The following is a 23073-nucleotide window of genomic DNA, read 5'->3' as shown; positions in this document are numbered from 1 at the left end:
GGCGTAGCCGGCATGCCCAGGCGCGCTTGGCGAGCACAACGCCGCCGGCGCGGACATAGAGCGTGTTCTATTTCACGCGGCTGCCGCTAGACCAGAATGCACTGCGCCCTGCAGCGGCAGCGAGCAGAAGGCAGAATGGCGGCCTGCGGTGCGTGTACTGACAGTGCGGCTGTGGTTTTTTTCAACATCCGTGTGGGATGACAGCGCGAGTGAGGACGCCTGCTTGAAGCGATTTGCAACCTTCCATGTGTATACGATGTGAAACGCATGGACTACCGCGACACAGAGCGGAAGAACAACGCGTGGGAAGCTATACGAAAGCAGTGTGGTCTCGCCACTGGTAAGCTGCATTTCGCAGCTCCTGTACTAGCTGGTGGTAGTCGCCGAGTTGAGGGCGCTTGTCGAATAGCTTTCGCATGTACATGCATGGTCCGCTTCCGTTTTTGACGTAGCCGAAGTACTAGCAATATGAGTGCGATGTTCTGGCTGTCAGGCACGGCGGCCGCATTTCGATGGGGGCGAAATGCGAAAAACACCCGTGTGCTTAGATTTAGGTACACGTTAAAGAACCCCAGGTCAGAAAGAAAGTGGTTTTCGCACGTAAAACCTTGTTTTTTTTTTCTGGCTGTCAGGACAAGTTAACGCCATCCCGCAAAAGTTTTCATTTTAGCGCACAAACAGCGCGCTAAAAAAAAATTAGCGCGCAACCAGCTCGCTGCAGTGTGCAAGCATCGCGCTTTATTTTTAACGTCGCCGCCTCTTGGGTGTACCTGCGACACCGTTTCTCACACCGTGTATTGGCGCGTTAGGGCAAGTTAGGACAGCGCGGCGCGCAGACGTGACAGAAACGCTAGCGCGGTAGACGAAGCGGCGGCGTGTTCTGAGAGTTGTCTCGGCGGGACCCGTCGACAAATTTCGGCTGCGCCGGTAGCGGACGGGGCCTCTGAACTGTCACGTTGACAAAGTGGCATAGATGATACAGGGAAAAGACGGGGAATGCGGGAGATGGAAATTCACGACGATGAGCAAAACGTGAACAAGGTGAATGCAGGAGCCAACGTTTGAACAAGTGGACTTGTCTTCTTCAAGGCGACGTACGCTTTCCTATATATATGATATAGTGGCAGATAATAGAACAGCGTTCAAAGCGAATAGCTGCTTGCGTGGCATTGCCAAGTTTTCCACAAAGTGGCAGCTGCAGCCCGTACCGGACTGTAAAATCTTGATTTCAACCTGTTGGTTCGTACTTCATTAGGATGCAGTGCGACCGGTTCGAAGTCTATAGAACACAAATAGAGAATAGATGGCTTGTCATTAAGAAAGTAGAAGCATCTCCAACCAAATAGCGGATTTATTGAAACTTAACCTTGTATAACCTGTTCGGCTAGAATATGTTAGGTCTGGTTTGGTTCGGTTAGCTTAGGTCTGGCTTGGTTCTCTATTTAGGTTAGGTTTGGTCAGGTGAGGTGAGGTGAGCTGAGGCTAGGCTTGTACTATAACGTGCGGTCTATGAGGGTATACCGTATAGTTTGAGGTTCCAGATTATTTTCGACTACCTGGCGTTCTTTAATGCGCACCTAAATCTAAGTACATGATCGCTTTCTTGCTATCCGCCCTCATCAGAACGCGCCCACCGCTACAGGGAAACGAACCAACGACCTCGTGTGTTGAAGCAGAATGCCATAGTCACTGGGCTAACTGCGGCAGATTAATGAAAACATAAACCGGATATAAAAATCAGGGTAATAGAAATTGAGAGGCTATCTCTCTCTTTTATTTTACGCAACATGTCACTAGTGGCGCCGGACGTCGGATATATCATGTGTTATCTCTCAACTGACGAAACTAATTAGGTGATGTTCGCTAATGAAGTGGCTAATTAACAATCCAGGAGACGTGTCCTAGTCCTAAAATGAAGCTAGTTAAAGCATGAAGTTCACTAAATTGGCAGGCACCTTGTGTCTTTACAGCATCAATTTCGAAAATTGCATCGTCGAATTTGCGTGAAAATGTATTGCTGATCTGTAGTTTACTTATCAGCGCTGCATTTTCTTTTCGCATAATAGAAGTAAGCAGTGTCACTATCTCACGCAAGCTATGAACTTAAACATAATATTTGTCTTATTTGTACACTGTAAGCGTGTTTACAAATTTGGGACTGGTTTTTAATGCAGTCCAATTATTAGACTTGTAAACTTGACACTTCCTTTTCAATCTTTACTTATTTAGCGATTTCCGGCAAGTTTATGGCTTAAATTGATATTCTACTTCCAACAATTGTTCAAAGTTGCTTTTCTCGCTTAACACAACACCCTTAATTCAATTTGGTCCAGGGGTAGCCTGCTGAGAGTGTTTCTGTGTTTCAAATGCATCAGAGGGGAAGTGGAAGTTGGCCGGGGCTAAATCCACAGCACGACTCTAAAATTCGTTTTAACTTGCGTATCGATTGGTGTCATGATTCTCTGGAGCCAATAGGGAGCCACGAATGGTGTTTTCTAAGAAAGTACAGGCAGGTTCAATTATTAGTCAACCACCGTAAAGCATTGCGAGTGCTTCCTGCCTCGTTTACCTGCAGTAATCAATTATGCAAATAAAGGAGGCACGGGTCTTTCAAGCTGCAGTAGATCAAACCGCCCACGGCTACAATTTCAAGGAATTTCTGCATTCACCGTTCACAAACAGGCACTGGGGTGACAAACTTAACAAACTTCGTTCTCATTAGTCGCCAATCACTCATTCAAATAGGTCAGGCTTGTTCCTTGAACAAATGTTTACAACAAGAAACACAACGTATGAAGCAAGACTGGTTTGTTCTCGCACCAATGCTACAGCTCCGGGTTTAGAGAGACGCCGCATCTAAGGGCTGCGTCGTATGTTTGTACCATGAAGCGTAATTTAATTCAGCTGAACGGAAACTCGGCGTGCAAATGCTTTTGCATTCGGCATCTATACCGGAATGCGGCCGCTGCCGCTAAGAGTACAACCCAAGACCTCGTGCTTAGCATGAATGCCGTAATACCTTGAATGCCGTAACAACCATGGTGACTGCAGGGTATGGCGTAGAACAATTTCATGATTCCCCATTCATTCATTCATTCATTCATTCATTCATTCATTCATTCATTCATTCATTCATTGGATTATGCACCCCAAAACAGCCCTGAGGCTATGAGGCTCGTAGGAAATTAACACGGGGTTACCGAAGTATCCCGGGAAGTATTCTTTAGAATGCTGGGCTGTTGCGAGGAGAATTTTGTGGCTGTCGCGCGCGATGACACCAGGTCAAACCTGCGCAGTACGGTCCATTACGAGCTGCAACACGCGATCTTGGACCGCGTACAATGCGACAGCGTTCTATAATCTCCGCCGCGCGTATGACAGATCACTCTCGGACGAAGCGCTCCTCGAAGGCGACTGAACTGTATACAAACACTTGCGAAGTTGTGACTGCCAGCGAAAATTCCTCTGCGGGCGTATACACACTGACTGTCGCTTCATTATTCTTTTTTTTTCCTCATCTGTTTTTCCCTCTTTCCACTTCCCAGGTGCAGGGTAGCCACTGTGCGAGACATAATTACCGCTAAAGGGCGCACGCAAACCACACACACGAAATAAAGCAATCACGACGACAAGGACATCAGGGTAGCCACGGGCGGTATAGGGTAGCCAACCGGGCATGGCCGTGGTTAACCCTTCTGTCACTCCTCTCTCTCTCTCTCTCTCTCTCTCTCTCTCTCTCTCTCTCTCTGTCGTGGCGCTAACATAACGTCCCCGTTTAAGTCAGTTGTTTTTATGAGCCGTTTAAAACGGTACATTTAGCGGCAGGTTTAAAGATAAACCTTGCTGGAACAGTAGCTGCATGCGCTGCATGGAGCGTCGTCCGAGTTAAAGAATCAACGCGACTGTAATGTTTCCACGAACGGCTCCTGTCGACGAACGTTGCCATCTAAGGAGAGAAACGCGCGGTGTTAGCACAAACGCTTTCCGGCAGTGTGTATAGATAGTGCGGCGGCCCCAACTATAACTCACCCGCCAGATGCGCTCGTATAACGACTGCATACGCTCTGACGTTCGCTAACTCGACCACAACACCAGGCGTCGCAGGGGCGCGGCCAAACAGCCTCCGTGTATACGTGTAGGTGTAAGCATGCTGAAAACACGACGCCTGCGCTGGATACACCCCGGCGCCTATGGTTTCTCCGCAAGTTAAAACATGCACGAACTAAATCTAATGAAAGATGGCGTCGCACATGCAGGCAAATGTAGGCCGACAAGCAGTTCTGTTGTCTATGGTTTGTTTTGCTGTACGCAAGAAATAAAAAAAAAGAATATAACCGCACCCTCCAGGTGCGTGATTCGCGTGATTTTGACGGGCAATAGTTCCCTGAAAGAGAAGTGTAACAGTTCAGGGTAAGTCTTCGTACGCCTCCTGTCGCAGCTACTGCTGAGTGCCGCAGATAACTTATTCAGTGTATTCGCTCACCAACTCTCACATACGCAAGTATAAGCGCAGATAACAAGCGTCGCACTGCCCTCTTATTTGGTCAATATATTCAAAGTAATTTACAGGGTTTCGGGCATATATTCAATAAGGGGGTATTAAAATGACGTCTACTTAACGTACCTAGCTGACTGATGCAATGACATACCGAAGTCAGGGCACATTTGGTACGGGCGTCCTTCAGCCTGCAAGTTTCGGTTTTGCGCGCCCAGGAAGTTGCAATTTGTGACAACGCAGCTCCGAAAAAAAAATTGTAATAAAAAAAATCTAATGCTCTTTTTTTTTCTTTTTTAGGTTTACGAGTTGACTTGGCATGTATTGAATGCTATCTTCAATTTTCCAATTACAATAAGACGCCGACATCTAATAGCAAAAAAAATTAGTTAGCAGAAGAATGATTTAGCAAAAGTAATTTATTTAGTCAGAATTATTAGCGTATTAACTGCCACATATCACCCGTTTTCTGACGTCCACCAGCACTAACACCATGACTCCGAAGCAAGCATACATTTAACTCGAGAAGCCTGTTTTTAAGTTTTACTTGGTCTGCCTTTAAACCTTCAATGTATATACTACAGTGCTGTGGTATATGATATCGACCCACTGCCTGTGGTATACTGTCTCGTGAAGAAATGCTGTGTGTCATCCTCTCTCGGAGGCGCCGGTGCACTGTGGCGATATAGAAGGACGTGCAGTAAGCGCGTGCCAGATGCACACCTGCAGACGCAGGGCGGCTGGTTGGGGAAAAGTATGTTTAGCATTAAACAGACTTCCGAGCGAGCTTATTAGACGCCCCTGCTGACGCTTAGGAAGATTATAGAGGAGGATGACGAGTGAGCCCTGCTTCCGGCTCCCGTCTCTCGTTGACTAGCGGGACCTGTAGGTCCTCAAAGCTGGGTTCGCTGATTAGGCGAGGTGGATTGTATTGCAGACTGACGAAAGCGTCGTGTCTTCAACCCACTTCAAATCGCCAACACTGCCGAAAGCGCCGTGTCTTCAATCCACTTCGAATCGCCAACACTGTCGAAACCATTGTGTCTTCAACTCACTTCAAATCGCCAACACGTTCAAGCCGGTCTCAGGTGACTTCACATGTATATATAGTTCGCCCCCATCGCCAGCAGATAGACGGACCACCGTCCGCTGTGCTAATGCTGCAATATTTTGTTTCCCGCGGCGCCGTTGCTTCCTTGGCAAGGAACGCACATGCCCCGCCGTGAACGGGATCAGCCGTCCCAGGGACGCGGCCATTTCGAGAGGCAGCGCAAACAAACACGCACCGCGCCCAACTCGCGCCGGAGCAGAGGAGGAACACTCCTGATGCACGCGAAGGCTGGACGCCACCGCAGCTCCGCATATATGCTGCTACCGAAGAGCACGTCCTTTCATACCGCAGTATCCGCGTGTGGTACCATATTTCTGACGCGGGCGTGTTCCGGGGGTCTCCAAAAAACAGTTCAGCGAGCGCACAAAAAAAAGTTGCCCGCGGGCACGCGTGCAGTGCACGCGCAGGGACAGAGAGACAGCACGTTGTTTTGCGAAGGCTGGAGAGCTTAGACCATAGAGTTTCCTACAATGCTCACTATAGCGAACTCTGGCGCTAGTGTCTACGGGAGCATCTGTATAGCCTGGTGGTTCAACCAGTACGGGAACGATGGTGCAAAGGTGACTAACGATGGTTCATACATCACTTTGCCCATATGGACTCGAAAGGCTTTGTGTCTTAGCAAGTTCATCATTTTCAGCAACGTAGTACTTTATGAATACAATTCTCAGGCTATTATGCGTGTGCGCAGAGTCCTATTGCCTTCTGCGTTGAGAAAAATAGGAATGCTTCAAGACTTAGGCCAACAAAGGCGGATAAAGCATAGCAAACAAAGCCGCAAGAACGTCTGAAGCCACAAGAACCAAGATAATACGTGTTCATACGTGGAAAATACGTGGATAATACATGGATAATACGTAACCAAGGTACACGTAGTCAAATAGACGTATACTACCCATCATTTCCGTGGTGGAAGAGCAATCGCAGCGCCATATGCAGAGTTCCCTCTAATAACTTTATAGCAGGAAACGATATGGCTTGGACGAAATACAGGATTAGCGTGCTGCCCCGTGCAAGTTTCCAAGACATAGCGTTTCCATACGCCTTAACTGAGCACAAATCACGCCGGGAATACTGCGTCCTAATTGATCCGGAAGAGAACTCTACGCCTTCTGATTGGCCTTCCTTCGAGTACACTGAGTTGATCAACGCAAGTCGTTCTACCAACATCCGAAATCCTCAGACGGAACAATTGGTGGTCAAGTCCGACAGGATAATCCCGCCAGTGCAACGTACGTCACCACCAACCGCAGCAACGCATGATCAGCGCTTGTTTCGCTTTCAAAGACACGCAGTTTATGCATATAAGCGCTATAAACGGCAATAAAACGCGTCGCAAACGGGAGTGTATACTGAGTAAGCAGAGTTGTGACGGGAAGTATATTTTGTTCGGTGAAAGTCATATGGACTAAAGCTATAGCGGTTTACCTCTACATTCGTTAGCCACAACATTATAGTGAAGAACTCTAGGCCACAACGCGTTCGTCGCGTCGAAGCCACAGAACGCTGCATGGCGACGCTGTGAGCATAACCGGGTGTTGTATATCCCAAATGCAGAATAATGAAGATAAAAGCGAGGGCGTGACGAAAACTCGTCTAGTCGGGGATGATCATGGCAAAGAAAAGCGGACGCCGACCATAGAATCATCAGATTAAAAAGAAAGCAAATGAGACGCTCTCGAACAGATTTCCTTTATAACAATAATGAAGGTGGCTAAACGTACGGCCCTGAGTTCCTTGACAGAAGGCGCTCTAGTGATCGCTGACGCATAACTCTCGCCTGAATTACCACATGACATGCACTAGGCACAAGATGATATATTTTGCATTTGGTTCACGCAAGCTAAACTACTCAAAAGGTTAGTGCTGCGTTATGCCAGACCGCTAACCTATATAAGGCAACAGTCTCTCGAACACGCACTGTCTTTGCACTATGTTCACACCGCATAGCCTACCCACTGGGTACACAATCAGCGTATTTAAAGAATGTTTCACAAGGAAAACGCATTGTCAACCAGCAGTCAAAATTCGTGCGCGCTGGTGAGATAAAATTTAATTACGGGTGGGTATACGTTATGCGAGCAAAAGCCTTGGCATGCTACTGCTGTTATAATATCGCCATAGATCAAGGAACGAGAGAAAAGAAAAAACGCAGACCCATCTCAATCGCACAAGAACTCGGAAATGGAAAGTCGAGCTTTATGGCAACCGTCAGTAAACAAAACGTTATTCATCTCTGTGGTGGAACCGAAAGGACAGTGAGGGATAACATTTCGGTTATTGACGGTGCCATAAAGCTCGACTTACCGCTTTGTTCATTTCATGCTGCTCCGTGCTGCCTGTTTCCGAGGTATTGTGCGAGGGGATAGTTCTGCGTTCTTTATTTTCTTTCCTACTCTGATCTACTATACATTAAACCGCTAGTCGTATGCCAACCTTTCGCTCGGTAACCTCCTCAACTATCATTGAAATTTCTCCCACCAGCGCCTGCGTATTTTCGCTGCTGGTTGACATTACGCTTTCCTTGTGATACATTAATTCTTGGAATGCGCTAATTATTTGCACGGTTATGAGTACGCTACTCGGTGTGAATAAAATACGACGGTAGTTCGTTTCTGTAATCTGTAATTTTGCTTGCATGTTTAGCAATGTATGCTCAAAATTATTTTTTCCTTGTTTTATTTAGAGCTGTTTTTCATATGCATGTAATACCGCTCATTATGATAAGTGTTTGAAGTATTTTAGGAACCTTGAACCTTGTGATTAATATACCTTTTTTTTCACATAGTGTATATACTCTGTAATAAGAATTGTCGTTGCACAAATGCGTGCTTACTGATTTTTGGTGTTCTGATTCATATTGTCGTACTAGTTGTGTATTTCGGGTATTTCTGCCGCATTCATTGTGACCACCTCACCCCTGACCCCCCCCCCCCCCCTTATGTAATGCCCTCTGGGCTCTTTAGGATACCTGATTTAAAACAAATAGAGACTATTGCTCTAGGCTAGCGGTCTGGCATAACACAGTTCCAACCTTCCCAGACATTTAGCTCGTAAGAGTCAAGTGCAAAATATCACATCTTTCTTTCGCATTTGCGAAATATTTGGCGCTTTGAAATGCGATGAGGCCGACGTTGTGCGCGAAGAGTCTGCTGGTGGGGGAGCGAACGCCAAGCGTTTGTGTATCTTTGCGTGTTGCCGCTCAAATAGTGAAAGAAACAAAACTTCAGGTTTTTTGTACGCCTTTCTTCTTATGTATTTTACGGTCAACTTAACCGTCAATGATCTGTTTTATTCACGACATGACGTGCTCAAAGGCTGTAGTACCAGATTCTCTTTCTTACCGTAATAAATATGGCAGGTTCTGAGAATTCAGGGAGCAGAACAAGTTCCGTAGGGGGACTCTTCGTTCGTGAACAACGCGAGTGTCACACAGAGACCGTCACAGTAATCCCTATATAGCGTGGACGTTTGAGCGAGTTTGTAATTGGTAATGTTTAAGTACAGTGCACACTAATAACGAGACACACAATAAAGGACTGATGATGATGATGATGATTCAATGACATCCCCTTTGAAACGGGGTGATGAAAATATTCACCTAGCCTGCTTGGGTTAGTCAGGTATGCTATACATGTTTTCTATCTAACATTTTTTGTATGTATCTCCTTCTTTTCCCTTCAAATCTACCTTGTACAGCTAGCCCTAATTGTAAGAGATCCGGTCGTACCAATTCATTCATTCATTCACAAAACTTTATTAGCGTCCTGAAGCCCGGTCTTTTCAGACCGAGGCGGGCAGCGTCCACGTCGGCACCGCCAGGCCGAGCCTTATGGCGTCATCGTGGACCCTCTGGACAGCCCGTAGCTGATCTTGATATGAAGAGCTTGTTATGAACTTGTGCCAGTAAAGCCATTTTTCTTCGGGGTCGGCGAGAGTCGCGGGACAGCCCGCCAGCATGTGTCTGATGTCAATGATGCCATCGCACACGTTACATTCTGTCCTAATTTCTCTTTCTGGGTGAATTTTATTTATGAAATACGGAGTGGAGTGGGATTGGGTCGTACCAATGCCTTCCCTGTTTTTTTTTGTTTTTTTTTGCCACCAATACTTCGAACGTATCTTGCTTATCTCGACTGCTGACCTGTTGACACTTCCGTCCACATTAAACACAAGCGCTTCTGAGAGAGAGAGAGAGAGAGAGAGAGAGAGAGAGAGAGAGAGAGAGAGAGAGAGAGGGGGGGTGACAGGAAGGTGTACGCTACCTGTAGTTCTCACTGGGTGAATCTCTTCGCATTTCATTAGGATGTGCTTAGTAGTCTTGGGGTTTTTGCTGCCCAGCATGCACATGCCTCATCTATTTCCGAATATTTGCTCCGGTGTGTTTTTGTCCTTAGGCAACTGGCTTGAGCCTCAAAGAGCAAGGCACTGTCCTTTGTGTTATCGTACAGATTTTCCTTTCTAATTTCTTTGGCACAAGCCTACAGTGCAACAGGAATTGTGTCTTGTAGACACAATTCCTGGTACATTATCGTGAGATGTACGCTGACAGTGACGCAATGAAAAGTTTCGACGCCCCCACGCATGCTTCTTTGCAAGACAGGCGCTCGTTCTTCCAAGCCGCACGTGCAACAAGCAGCGCTTTCAAAAGATAGCCCGTAGCTGTATTCATCACTCTTGTAATCTTTTTTTTTTTTTGACGAAACCCGCCTCTGATGCCAAACATTTCAACACCCGTCCCACGCGTTGCGAGCCCGCTGGGCGAAGCGGAGAAAATAGGGGCCGCAATGCGCGCTGTGGTGGGCAGAAACATTTCCCGGTTCCCCGCGTTCCTGGGTTTCTCTTTGTTTCAAGGTCGGTGGCCCGGCCACTCAGCCCCTCCCATCGCGAAGCATCTAGAGTCGGTGCCGACCTGAGTGAATTCGGTACAAGCGCCATCGACGAAACGGCACTACACTCACTGCCCATATAATGCACAGCTCTCAGTGGATGCCTCCGTCCCCCAAATACATAGTTACCGAGCAACGCCGATATTGAAAGAAGTTAGTCTACGCTGTGGCGTCACGGAAAGGAGCAAATGGGATTGGCTAGCTCGTGCATACAAGTTCCCTTTGAATTGAATAATGGTGTATTTGCCACGGTATTCTTAGGTTTGTCACAAACAATTTTACCAGACACATATCTGCAAGTCCTGTAGAACCTTCTCCGATTGTGTGTTCCTTTTGTTGAACGCCTTTTTTGTCCTTTCCTCTGTTATTCTTTTTGCACTGACTATACACTACTTCTATGATTAGGTACTGCACTCACAATTATTCCTCGCATATCTTTCACCGCTGAACACACTGCGGAATGGCTGACGACAGCCACCTCCATATCATCAAAGATACAGTGTGCTGCGGTCTTCCTCGGCGATGCGCTGAATAACTCTGCAAATCAGGCACTTAACCGAGGGCGGCGACATCCCGACCCAACTTCCCCGCCAATATGAGCGCAGCTTTATACATCCACAATTGCCCGCACATACTTGCTGGCACTGTCCCAGAGACAATGGGTGGCGACGTCGCTCCCTTACATTTAACATTAATCGATGGCGAGTTCTGGGTCGCCAACCATGGCAGAACAGCCTCTACGTGGTCCACTTTCCTCCCCCGTCTACTCATCCCCATGAAGGAGGACTCTCGCACAAAAGCGCGGGCACGGGTATTGTGAAAGGAAAGAACTGCGATCCACCTGGCAGCAGCTCGGAGCTACGAACTAGACTGGAACGGGTTTCTCAGAAATTTTCGCAATCGAACGGAAAAGTCGTCCTGGTCAGGGGATCGAACCTAGGAGCAGCGCCCTTCCGCGGTGGTAGCTCTACCAATAGAGCTAACCAGGAGAGAGGCACATCTCAGAGCGAGGACGAATTAGCCGACGACTCCAAACACACAGTGGCATTGAATACTGCTCTAAACACAAGATTCAGGGTCCTTGTAAATAAACGTAATCTCAGTGCTATCTATCTATCTATCTATCTATCTATCTATCTATCTATCTATCTATCTATCTATCTATCTATCTATCTATCTATCTATCTATCTATCTATCTATCTATCTATCTATCTATCTATCTATCTATCTATCTATCTATCTATCTATCTATCTATCTATCTATCTATCTATCTATCTATCTATCTATCTATCTATCTATCTATCTATCTAACCTTCGCATGCAACCCTTGTTGTCGACGTGGCCGTGGCCAAACTGTATGGAGCACCTTCAGTGTCACTGCTCTGCCCACAGAACGCCGCTGTGATTTCGTTATTGGCAGCAGTGGATGAAGAACGTGCTTTCGGCGTCGAGCCAACCGTGTGGTAGGTGTGTGTCATGGCCCAACAAGAAGAGTTCGGTGCCAGCGCCACCGGTGAATTAAGCCTCGCACGGTTTTCTTTTTCTTTTTTTTTTTCGCGACGCAGCGCTTATCTTTGTTGCGAGAGAATCTCGGCGCGCCAAGTCGGTGCCCATGGCAACCACGAGGTCGGCGGCCTTTCCACGTGTCTGGCCGTGGCGCAAAGCTAAAGCCATGAGCGCGGTTAGGCACTGTGAGGCGACCCATACAAAACAGTGGCTATGTGGCTACTTGAACGTAATTAGTGTGCTTCATTGCTGACTGCATGCAGTAAGCCTCAGATCATTGACACAAAAATGAAACGGGCACTTTACACAAAGGCAAGAGAGTTGTTGTTGTTGTCGTCGTCGTCGTCGTCGTTGTTGTTGTTGTTTCAAAACTTGGCTCATGACTTGCAACTGCCTTTCACGCTTAGTCTTCCTCGTTCCCTATTCCGGACCGGACCCCCAGCCCTATGAGTCTGCAGAGGCCAGCATACCCACCACATGCTCGAACTATGGCCCATTTCCGCGCGCAAAGCTACGGACTGGAGCAACCTGCCTGCGGATGTACCAGCAAACGCGCACTTCAACACCACCGTCTCGGCTTTCTTTTGTTAACGCCACGTCATGCCCACCCCTCATGTAGAACCGCCACGTTGCATGTCTTTCAGGTTTCATAAACAAATAAACAAATGAATTAACTTGTGAACTTCTTGCACCGTAACAATATTATTATTATCGGCATGACGTGAAGCAGATGACGTGGCGTTGACATGATATGAAAAGATCTGCACTGGAGGAAGAAAAAAGGGTCGCAAATTTTAGTAGCAAAGAACAGAAGATATGAAGAGAACCTTTCCACGCAAACGCAAGGTTCCCTTACTTCGACTGCAGCCTTTCATGCAGTCCCGATGCTTTTAGAAAACGCACCAGTGCTTTTAAACATATTTTCCTACAGAAATTAGTGAAGGGAACGCTGGCGCTGCAAACGTTGAGCCACCACGGGAATGATGGGTAGTACATGGATTTGCCTGACCTCCGTGTTTGGGGCTGAGACGTTTTTGTGGCTTCGTTTATGACGCTTTATCTGGGCCTAAATTGGCCTAATTTTTAAAGCACTTTATACTTCTTTTTTTTAGGCAGAGTGTAATAAGACTGCAAGCATGCATAATCGCTGCTAATTGCAGTGGTTCCGCTTGTCCGTGCGTCCTGTTTTCAATATAGCGCTTCTGTGCTAGAGATCCTGCGCTTGAATCCTGCCGTCGGACAATTGTAGTAGTGTTTTATTTAATTATTTACAACGCACTGCTTTCTTTAACATTATCGCTTCGCAAAGCCATTCAAAGCCAGAAGGACGAAGTTTAGGCAAATCCATGCACTACCCATCATGCCCTGCCTACAGCTCCCGTATAGACGCTATAGCGCCACATGTTGCGTCTAGTAACTGTAAGGAATTGCATGCTTTTGGAATCAACTTAAAACAAGTGCAACTGCTTAAATAAAGTGACAGGGGGCAGTGACGCAAGCGCTTGGTGCATGATTCATGCCAGTGATGGGGCTCCCTCGCGGCGGCTCATGATAGCGATGATCAGACAAGGTATCATCATCATCATCATCATCATCAGCCTAGTTACGCCCACTGCAGGGCAAAGGCCTCTCCCATACTTCTCCAACATACCCCGGTCAGGAAGCAGGCCGGTCTAAATGCGCGGTTCGTTCAGACGCGGCAAGTTTGACACACCGCAATCGCGGCGCGGAAGCAGGGATCTCCGCATGCCTTGCTTTTTAGAGCGCAGCTCTTTGGCGTCCGTTCCTGGGTTTCGCGTCGTCGTCGGCGTCGTCGTCGACGGCGTCGGCCTCGTAACCAGCTCGCCTCCGCCGCCGCGCTCCGCCGCCGCGCATGCGCCGCCGCGCATGCGCGCTGTCGGCTCTCCGGGCGAGGGAGGATGATGGAAGGGAGGAGGAGAGACTGTGGAGGAGGGCTGGCTACACAAATGGCTCTTTGGCGTCCGTTCCTGGGTTTCGCGTTGTCGTCGGCCTCATAACCAGCTCCGCCCCCCTTTCATCCCCCCAGCGCTAGCAGCGACCGACTGATACCGCTTTCGTGAGTCCGCTACCGCACTCACGAAAGACGTCGTGCACTTCCTGCAACTCGCATTAACCGTCCATCGATCCACACCGATGTTAGTAGTGGGGGACTTTAATGTTGACATAAAGACAAACAGCAATTTCCTAACACTTATGCGGGAGAACATCCCGTTCCTCTCGCTCGTAACGCGTCCCACGGCTGTGACAACCTCGCGAGGCACTTGTATAGATCTCGTCTTTGAGAATCAAGCATTGGTGTACCAAGTCGAACATATATCAGTCTATTTCTCCGACCACAAAGCTTCCTTCATGACTGTCAAGAACTGTTAATGGAGTCTTTGTTAAAGGAATACGTGTGAAAAATAAAAAAAAAATTCTGTGATAGCGCATACATATGTTGCTCGATTTCTTTGCCTCAATCTATCGAAAAGGTGAAACAGCTTATTTGCTGCGCTCAAATTTCGCATTAGGAAGTAACGTAATCGTCGGTAATTTTTTTCTTTTCGTATTTCGCAGGCTTTAGTTGGGCGCAAAAAATATAATAATTATACTAACAAGTAGCAAGACGGAAGCTGCTGAATTAGACGTTCTCTAGAACGTGCTACGACCTTCTCGTTGATGGGTTTGCCCTAACGTTAACGATTGCAAAATTGGTTAGCTGTTCTTCACCAATTATGTAATTACGTAGATTACAAAAAAATAATAATAATGCGTGACTTGCTCCGCCCAAAGGCCAACAACGTGCATTCGATCGCGTCCTCTAAACGTGATTCGGCATACCTTTAAAACTTGGCTAAAATTAGCTTGGCTAAATTAGGTGGTTAAAACATCTGCGGGTATACGCTGGAGCCGGCTGGCAGAAGAAAAGGGTAACTATGCATAACTGGTAGATGAACCGGAGCTGGTGATGATGAATGTGATGATTATGGAGGAGGAGGGGGAGATGATGCACTGATACGGTGCTGGTTACTTCTCTCGCGGTCAGAAAGTGTTATCACTTACATACACAGTCATTTTATCAAAACAATTATAAGACACTGTAAACCGATTTCCACCCTAAAGGACATTTTTGGCTACAAAGGGCGCAAGGATACCACCTATAGGCCAATTTGTTCCCATAAGGACCTTTAATGGTGTACGTCGGTTTATGGTGCAGAGTGAATAAACATTCGCACACAACGCAAAAGCCAAATCAACAATGATAATAAAAAGAGTATTAGTTAATGACAAGTCGCGATTGTGTCATTCGCTGAAGCTCACGCTAGTCCACGCTGTAGAGTTGCGATAGCAGCAGATTGACTACGAATAAAATTTCTGCCCTTGTTAACAGTACACGTGACACGCTGGCACGTTGTTCTTTGTTCGCACATGTAAACGGTGCTTCGTTAACCTTCCTGGTGGCCTCGTCACAGGCACGTGTCAGGATCTCTGCTTAAGCTTCCAGTCGCAATGTACTACATGATAATTTCTGGCAGTACGTCTCAAGGTGGCCTGCCTTCTGTAAATTTCTGGCGCTAGCATAGCGATGGTCGCTTAACCTGTCGTAAACAAATTTTCCTGTTTGGTCGACGTAAACCTTGGCGCAGGAAAGCGCTTTTTCGGCACTTAACATTTTCGACGTGGGAGCGCGCGCAAGTAACACGTGACTTCAGTCTATTCACACGTACCAGTACATTCCCTCACAATCCACACACGAGCATGTATCTCCGGTCGCTGAGCTTCTTTAAAAAATCCTTACAGCCAATTTGTATGTTCGTAAACAAATGGACACGAGCAGAGCACGCGTATACTTTGCCATATATTTAGTTGTTCGCTGCTTCGAACAATGATTTTAGCAGAGAGGGAGGAAAATCTAGATAAACGAATGTTATTTATTTATTTATTTATTTATTTATTTATTTATTTATTTATTTATTTATTTCACCAACGGACAAGGAAGCAAGGTAACTTTAGCAAAGTCAAATGGAATTTGAGAACTTTGTAAGCGCCTATTAATTTTGCCTTCCGAAGACATTCGCGTCTGAAGAGTTCGTGCCTGTTTATTTTAGTTATTCATTTTTATTTTCCTGCACTGAATGTGACAGCGGCGCCACGGCAACTTCATCACGACCCGCTCAGGGAATCACTAGCGCGAACTCTGGCGCGGCAATCGTTCAGATAATTATGATTAGCATGTGGATTTGTCTAATATTCGAGCTTGTGGCAACAGACGTTCTTGTGGCGTTATTTATTAGCTCTTATTTTTCCAAACTTCCAACCGATCATATATTTCTAAGCGAATGAAGGCAACCAGTTTCTGCGCGCGCGCGTAATCATTGGGAACTGTCGCACTTACAACGCAACGTTTTGTTGAAAATGATCGATTTACAAAGTCACAGAGCCATTCGAAGCCAGAAGGACCAAGTTCAGCTCATTCCATGTACCTACTCATAATTCACGTGTTGGCTGATACAAGAAGATGTAATGGCTTGGGTAGTTGGTCTTACAGTGCTGACGAGGAAAATTAGCGCAACAATAAAGACAGCTCACACGGAAAGGAAAAAAAGCCGAAGCCAAGCGCTTGTCTTTGTCTTTTCTTCCCATGTGAGTTCTCTGTTTGCAGGCGCTATTTTTCTTTGACAGCAATGACAAAGAACAGTATGCTTGCGTCTCCCATAGATACCAACGCCAACGTTCGCTCTAGAAAAATTTCTAGGAAAGATGCTACGGTCGCTCCACCTCCAAAGTCGGGTCATTGTCGAAACTATTTCCCGTCTAACCAATTCTCTGCGTTGCATCAAAAGACAGGTCGCGTCGACCCAACACAACGGAGAAACCGAAGTGATCCTCCAACTTCCGGCGCTGATCGCACAACGCCGACTCAATGCAAGCGTCGCGGAAATATTACTAGCGTGCAATGGGCGAGCAACCTCGCGTCTTTCAAACATGCAGCCGGCTCTCGTTTCTGACTTGGCCCACGCGAACCCCGCATCTCGTCTCACTGCACGGAATTGTAGAGACGGAGCACGACCGTTTTAAAATCGGCTGCGCCACTAACTGCGCTGGAACGCGCTTGCACGTTCCTCCCAAGGTCACGCATCTACTGCACAGTCATGCAGTGCTCCGAGCTGCAAGTGGACGGTGTCGCCAACTGGGCTGCAGCCCGGGCCGATTTTCTTTCCTGGTTGTGCTCATGTTTTGCTGCTGAACCGACAAAGAGCGATCGCAATTCGGTCACGTGACACAAGCCGACATATTTCTTTCGAAAGCGCGTCTGCTCTAACTAGAAGCAGGTTTTTGGCGCAACTCCTTGAGGCCGCATACCGAGAACCCACGGTCAGCTGTCGCAAAGCGGTTCGTACCCTAGGCTAGCTTCTAGACAGGCGCTAACCAATCCTATAACAACGAGCTTATTTATAGCGAAAGGAGCTGGTCAATGGAAAAAAGTTCTTACGATAGAGAAAAAAAACTTGCGAATTCCTCGCAATAGCTCGAACCATGTGTACATAGTTTAGCAGCATCCTACATTAAAATAAAGTGAAATTCGGGATTTCTTGCGAGGTTCGCTTGGACAGGACATAATGATAGCTTTAAGGGGAGTATGGTAAAAACATTGAAAATGTCAGTATGATAGCGACATTCAAAATGTCAGTTTTCCTATCGGATTCGCTTCCTATAAATTAACTTTACGTTTATAGGGCAATAAATATGCAGAAGGGGATGTCGAGGTTAAATAGCCGTAGGCAGGTATGGGCATTTCACAGCAGTGCAATAAAGAAAGAAATAAATAAAAGTGAGAATTATTTCAAACGTGCTTTCTCTCTCTCCCTCTCTCTCAAACAGCCCAGTTAGGTCGAACACATTGCGCCTTACTGTTTGCTCAAAGGACCAGACAGTGGTCGATCAATGCTGCTTCACAGCGATCACACTGGCGTTAAAGAGCTTTGTTTAACGCCCGGCCCACGTGGAGCGTCCATTTCGCATGTGATCAGCCTGTGCCAACGAATAATCGACCTGTTGTACTTGAATTGCAGAGAGTCCCAGAATGCGTGCACCACAACACGATACTTTTCGAAGCACGTGGTGCACTAACTTTCAGCGAGTTTTTCAAGCCGTACCAAAAAAACAACATGCAGAGCATCGTACCTGAGCAGTCGTAATCCGGATGGCTCTTCAGAGAACCCACCACTGCTCGCGCTCGGCGCCCCGACCCGGGCCACCCACAAAACACCGCCGGACCACCACTACGGACCAACCGCGACTTTCCGGGTGCGCCGTTTCAATCCTACTCCGGGGACCTCCCTCCGGCTCCTCATTTTGCAAGAGCCGCGCCGTTGGCAGCTGTTGCCCGGCTTTGGCCGCACAGAAGTTTAAAAAAAAAACGGCCCACAGCGATAGGCGAGGCGAGCGACAGTAACAACTAGCGCCACCTTCCGGAGTGATGAGAAAACTGAGGCCATCACTGCCCCGGTCTCCACGTGCAGGTCATGGGGCCTGCGAAACCGTGACCGACGCGAGGTCCCGAAGAGCCAAAGAGGCCTAGCGCACATGGACGATTTCTCGCTCGGTGCTCGGCTTCCGTCGTGCATCAACCGTGTACTCTGGAGGTCCCTGTACAATGGGTCGTTCTTATAGCGAATCGTGAACTAACGATATCCTCGCTACATCGAAGTATTGTTGTTTGTTGTTGCTTATTGAGCTTACGTGTATGCATATGGAAGAGGCAGGGGAAAAATCCTGGAAACAGCTTGACGAGCCCCTACGCCGCGAAAGAAGTAAGAACAAACAACAAATAGCAGCCCAGATTTTCTCAATTATGTAGGAAAATTACAGTGGTGAAAAAAATTCATTGCACAGATGAAACATTCGTTGCCTTCGTCGCGTCGAGAATTTTGTCCACAAGCTGGTTAGTAATCAACAGTCGAAACCCATTTTAGCAGTTTATTTTTCGCAAAGAGCCTCTTGAGGAAATGTACTTGTCCTGAAGGACCCAATCAATGGGATAATGAATTCCGCCGCGAGTTAAGTGGTTTTAACACAGCTGCTACAGGACTATATTGTAAGTGCTATGTTAGTATGTGGAACAGACGAATATCGAAAACAGCAGTGCGACTATTCGATCAAAAAAGAAAGGTCATTTAGCCAACGTTATTTGTACAACCAACATTTCACACACGATTCCGGAAGTAGTAGGATTTTAATTGCTCAAAAGCATGTGCGTCTGTTAAAAGTGCACGAACGATCATAACTTGAGAGCGCACACACACATAAGAGAAGTCTAATAATAAATGGCGATCAAAATAAATTTTGACGCAAAACATGAAGCGCGAGGAAACGTTGTGTCAACCTATTCCATCTCTGAGGCATGCACACTGCTGTCCTTTATTACACTCGGTTAGATGGATACTGTCGTGAGTGTTTTTACTTATAGTACATACCCACAATCGTCCATAAGGCATTATTGCAGGGTGATTTAGCTACAACCTAAATTTGACATATTGGTAAAATAGCAATACAAACATAAGAAATAAAGATCAAGTAAGCATTCAACATCCATAAATAAAAAATCATTTAATGATATTCTAGGGTCTTACGTGCAAACGGCATGATCTGATTATGAGGCATGGTGTAGTGCGATTAATTTTGGCATGTCAGTTTCTTTTTTTTTTAACGGGAGTCTAATGCACGGTACACGAGCGCTTGTGCTATTTCAACTCCATCAAAGATAATAGTAATAAACAAGGACTCGTGAAAGGAGAAGTTTGTCCATGCAGTTTTCCGTACTAGAAGCTACAATTTCTGTACAATCGGCACATCACAATTAGTTCATTAGATTGCAATTCCAGCGTCTCGAAAATCGTATCAATCAACAAGATCACTTGGCAGCTTCTTCCAGTCTTCGGTTGTACTACGAAAGAAAAAAAAAAGCATTTAAGAACGTTAATACAGGCTTGGTACGACCTTATATTTTGATCATGGTGTTTTCTTACTGAAACGTCATGAGCACATGTCTTTATAGATCGATGTACATGTCTTTATCGTATATACAGCACTATAGCGGCAATCGGATACAGCGCACCTGGAGTATGCTGATCGACCGAGTCAGATCAACTGGTTGACGTTACTTCGTTGGTTGACGCTTGTGCGCTTCGCGGAAATTTAAGTTAGCTTCAATAAACAGCGTATGTATCCCTGAGAAGGCGTGTGCTTAGGGCAAGGTTTAAAAAAAAATGTGCGCTATCTTCTCCCCCCCCCCCCATTTTTTTTATTTGGGTTTTACGCATTTTAAAGCTCGAAGTTTGGCAGGTATGCACATAGGCCGCGACGTCCGTTGCAGAAATGTAATGCCATTAATTGCAAGACATTTCTCGGACGCTTTGACGCGATCTTCATAGCCCCTGCCCCGCAAAACAAAATAAGAAAGCAAGCAAGGAAAATAAAAGTTCAGAGTTTAGTGCCTTAACATATGTACAGCAGAAGCATTCCTGATGTGGCCCAGCGCCTTTTTTTTTTTTTACATAGTCACCGAGCGCCCGTTTGGCGCGTCATTACTTCAATACTTGACGGGATGCTAAGGATTGCGCAGAGCCGTGAAAAGAAAAAAAAAAAAAAACCAGATGTGGAGTTCCGGTTTCGGAGCCACGTGTTGTCATGTAAGTTCCATTGAGGCTGACGCATACTTTTTTCTTACAATTGGATCATGGCACCACAGCCGCAGCGACGTTCACATAGCACCTGCGCAACGAAGAGAATACGTAAAGTGGGCTTCGCCCCACACAGTCTCTTATTGCGAAGAAGCCAGCTTCGGTGGAAGCTCTTCCGTCAAGTTCGCACACAAGGGCCGCTTTTGAGAGAGAGAGAGCACCTTTAGTTAAAAAAAGAGAGGACGTTTTATCGATGCTCCTAGTCCAGGATGTTGCTTGCGGCATGCTCCAGCGCTAGGCCACCGGTACGTTGTCATCCCACGCATTCCGACACGGGCATGCGCAGAATCTGCTCTCTTGTTTTGCACGCACCGACATATTTACAAATTATTTCTTCCTCCACGCGATTACAAATTGGGTTGGAATGCTTTACTTAACTAAGTTCACGCAAGTCAATCTACAAGCTGTTTTTAATGTGCACTGCAGGCACTCTTGCAGTGACAGCTAGATGTGATCTCGTGACCTAGTCATTCATCGAGTCATATATATATATATATATATATATATATATATATATATATATATATATATATATATATATATATATATATATATATATATATATATATATATATATATATATATATATATATATATATATATATATATATACGTACATAATACCCTTGAAGAGGCAGCGCAAGACGAAGAAGATCACTTGGCAGCTTCTTCCAGTCTTCGGTTGTACTACGAAAGAAAAAAAAAAGCACACACAGGAAACACACAGGACAGTCCTGTGTGTTCCCTGACTTTTGTCTTCGTCTTATGCTGCCTCTTCAAGATGTTCAACCAGTACCAACTCGCCCAAATGTCGATTCTTCTACAGTATCTCATACCCTTCTATTTCTGTGCCAAATGTATTAACTGTGACTACTTGGATCCTTCCATGTTTCTGTTAACTGGGCAAATTTCATGTGCTCCTTTCTTTTACGCTTTCCCACCTAGCTGCTCGGTCTTCCTGTAGAACCCGTTTGTATCTAAACAAATTTCAAGTGCTTTCGAAAAAAAAAAAATGGGAGAACGGAGATATGGCGATTACTGCCTCAGTTATATTCTTATCTTGTCTTTTGTAAATCACATTCTCGCGTTTTTCATATTTGTCGGGAATACTCCAGGTGAAGGCATTGATTGTCCCGTATGGCGCATTGGGATAGCCACCACCATGATGACAGAAAAGGGGTTCTTCCGTGGCATGCCTCAATGTTTCTAGAGAAAGCGCGTGGCAGCAACCCTAGTTCTCAGACACACACTCGCATATCCGTGAGGGCCTGTCGAAGCTGAGCGCCTACGAAGTGCTGCGGACGATAGCAAGTGCGAAATTTTTGCGTGGTTTTATGTGGCAATGCCACACTTTGGCAACGACGCACTCCATGTTGGAACGCTCCCGGATAATTATTACCGCCTCGGGTTTTACGATGGATAACAAAACTCGGTACTCAACCATTTTTACTGCACTGAGCTGGGCAACCACCCCAATGCTCTGCACTGGGAAAGAGGAAAGTGGAGTGGAATTATCGGTATGGTTGATGATGAGAAGAGGAGCTAAACTTGCTTCTATAAATGTATAGACAAGTGCTGCAGAACGGTTCAGAGGACACACAGTCACAGCCTTGCGGAAGTTCCCTCCTTTTGTACTTCAGAAATGCACAGATTGCTCACGAAATGCACATAAAATGCTCGATCCATGGGCGCCCAAACCCAAGGAAGACGAATATCATACCTCTAGTCATGTACCACCTCCACTGCCTCCAGCGTAACAGGGTGCTTACGACTAGCCTACATAGTACCTTATATGATTGCACTGGCCAACATGTGCTGTCATGTGACTATCACGCGGAACAGATTGTCTTTAGGAGGAAGCTTTCACTTAGGACTACCTCTGATTTCTCCATTTAGATACATGTAAAAAGCAAACATGATTTTAAGAAAGTATCGCTTGACCGATTTGAATCAAACTTGTCGCATGCGAGAGAGAAAATGAAATTCTTGTATTACTAGGAAGCATGATTTCGAGTTAGCACCTCGACTTTTTTAGAAAAGATTTCGAAAATCGGCAAGCCCGAGAAAAAAAAATGTAGGTACACAAAGTTTACAAATCCGGAACTCTGTACTAAAAACAAAATATCGCAGTTTTGTAATTTGCGTCTGTTAGAGCATCTGAAGCAGCCAAATTTGATGAGTTTAGGGCTTACGTGAAAGTGTTGCAATGCTTGCAATGGTTTTGCAATTCCTATTCACAAATTAATGGAACATTTGAGAGTTACATATATTATTTTTGTCCCCATAGATCTCTTAACAAATGCAGTTTACAGAATTTTGATACTAC

General features: G+C 46.1%; 1 protein-coding gene across 1 annotated transcript in view; it reads right to left on the bottom strand.

Annotated features, from left to right (window-relative positions):
* LOC135921894 (voltage-dependent calcium channel gamma-8 subunit) overlaps positions 1–18394 on the bottom strand; it is a 56886-nt gene extending 38492 nt beyond the window's left edge. The window contains exon 1 of the mRNA XM_065456303.2: positions 18190–18394. The gene's annotated coding sequence lies outside the window, so the exon portion shown is untranslated. The remainder of the gene's footprint in view (positions 1–18189) is intronic.
* Between the last annotated feature and the right edge of the window lie 4679 nt (positions 18395–23073).

Source organism: Dermacentor albipictus, chromosome 8 (assembly GCF_038994185.2).
Source record: "Dermacentor albipictus isolate Rhodes 1998 colony chromosome 8, USDA_Dalb.pri_finalv2, whole genome shotgun sequence".
Classification (NCBI taxonomy): domain Eukaryota; kingdom Metazoa; phylum Arthropoda; class Arachnida; order Ixodida; family Ixodidae; genus Dermacentor; species Dermacentor albipictus.
This window is presented reverse-complemented; position numbering and strand designations above follow the sequence as displayed.